Here is a 2,113-nt window from a genome sequence, read left to right as displayed (position 1 = left end):
GGGGGGGGGGGGGGGGTCTCTTTCTCATGCAGAAAGCTATTTACAGGGAAATGCGATGGATTAGCTGAAGCTCATCAATAGGGAGCGCCTGCTCACCCGGTGCTTTACAGACTGGCCACCAATCGAAGGGAATTTCAATATTTACCTACATCCTCGTTTTGTTAGTTGCAGTTAAGCAAACACGCAATTCGCTAATTCATGTTAGTGGATGAGTGAGACTTGTTTAAGTATTTTCCTTCCACGCTAATGATGATTCATTTGAATGACTTTAGGTGTGAATTTTGACTCACGGGCCATTGAATACAGATAAACAACAGGGTGGTTCGTTTTAACATCTATCCATGAGCCAATTTAACGATCATATTACAATTACATTAACTGGGCAGATAGTTTTGTTCTGACCTATTGTACATATGTTATTTGTCTGTCACACACACACACTCCTGCAAACAGAAGTATATAAAATGTATTCACACACTGTTGGAGTGAGATGAAATACACAAGGATTAAAGGCACCCAACACCACAAAGTCACATCACAAAATGCCAAAACAGTCAAAAGTGCATTCATCAGTCTACATGAATTAAATCGATCGTTTCATGTATTTGTTTTATACAGTGTGGCTCCGATGGCATTAGTACCCCTGCAGAGGCAGATCATGAGGAATTGTTTAGTGTTAGGCTGTACCGGAGATCTTTGAGTTCTGAAAATCATTTTCGAGCTGAGGTTAACAATTGTTTAGGTCCTTTTGATGAAGGAAAGCAAAGCAACAAATTACTGAAAAAGTCTAGTTTGTGTTGGCCGCTACAAAGTATTAACTTAAGGGGGCTGAATAATTTTGCACGCCCAATTTTTCAGTTTTTTATTTGTTAAAAAAGTTTGAAATATCCAATAAATTTCGTTCCACTTCATGATTGTGTCCCACTTGTTGTTGATTCTTCACAAAAAATTACAGTTTTATATCTTTATGTTTGAAGCCTGAAATGTGGCAAAAGATCGCAAAGTTCAAGGGGGCTGAATACTTTCGCAAGGCACTGTACATGCTGAGGGGGTAGTTCCCCTTCATGACATGTCTTCTGATTGTATTACACTACATTGATCCAAATGAGCTAAAAAGTATGTGAAACAATATGGAGAAAAAATACAAATGCAACATTATAAAATGCTGCACCGTGAGTAAAACTCCTACATTTGTAATCCTACCTAATTAAAAGTACCAAAGTATCATATTTCATGAGTCTGTGTATTGTAATCTTAATCTGTAAAGTTGCTATCAAATTTCTCCTGAAGAGACAGCAAGCAGGGGGACAGAATCCAAATGCAGACATTAATCATCCGCATTGAAGAGGCAGAAGGATATGAGTCTGTGTATTGTAATCTTAATCTGTAAAGTTGCTATCAAATTTCTCCTGAAGAGACAGCAAGCAGGGGGACAGAATCCAAATGCAGACACAGGCTGGCAGATGTATTAAGTGGATATTAGCAAGACGGCAATGCAAGGCTCACTGTGAGTGCAAGCAAACATCTAAAAACAGCTGGGGACTGCATAGGAAATGACAATTCATAGAACAGTTCAGAAAACAAGGTTAGGAAAACACATGCTGTTAGGAAGTGGTCTGAAGTTAATCATCCGCATTGAAGAGGCAGAAGGATGAACAGAGGATGTGGAGACCTTGGTTGGATGGCTGGGAGACTAGAGAACCTAAGAGCAGTACACCACATCACTGGAGAGGCAAGTAATAGGAAACCTGGGGCAGACAACTGTAGACTCAAGGAACATAGAACCCCAGGTGCATGGTCCAGAGGCTGGAGAGACAAGAAACATGAGATGTCAGGAGAAGGGTCATGGGAATAAACAAGAATAGACATTATCTTGGAAGGGAAGCAGTGTCATCCAGGACAGAGCCACCTGAGAAAGGTGGTAACATGGATGGGGTCCCTCTGAGAGATGAACAGGAAGTCCATGATGTGGACAAACGTGCTCCAGGAGGATGATCAGGAGGCCAGCAATGAAAGCAGAACCCCTATGACGGACAAGCAGGAGGTCAGTGGAGGTGGCTGTGGCTTACGAGGTAGGGCAGGTGTCTTCTAACCAGCAAGTTGGTGGGTCGAC

This window comes from Monopterus albus, unplaced genomic scaffold (assembly GCF_001952655.1).
Source record: "Monopterus albus unplaced genomic scaffold, M_albus_1.0 scaffold87.1, whole genome shotgun sequence".
Classification (NCBI taxonomy): domain Eukaryota; kingdom Metazoa; phylum Chordata; class Actinopteri; order Synbranchiformes; family Synbranchidae; genus Monopterus; species Monopterus albus.
The sequence above is the reverse complement of the archived record's forward strand: the minus strand, read 5'-3'. Positions refer to the sequence as shown.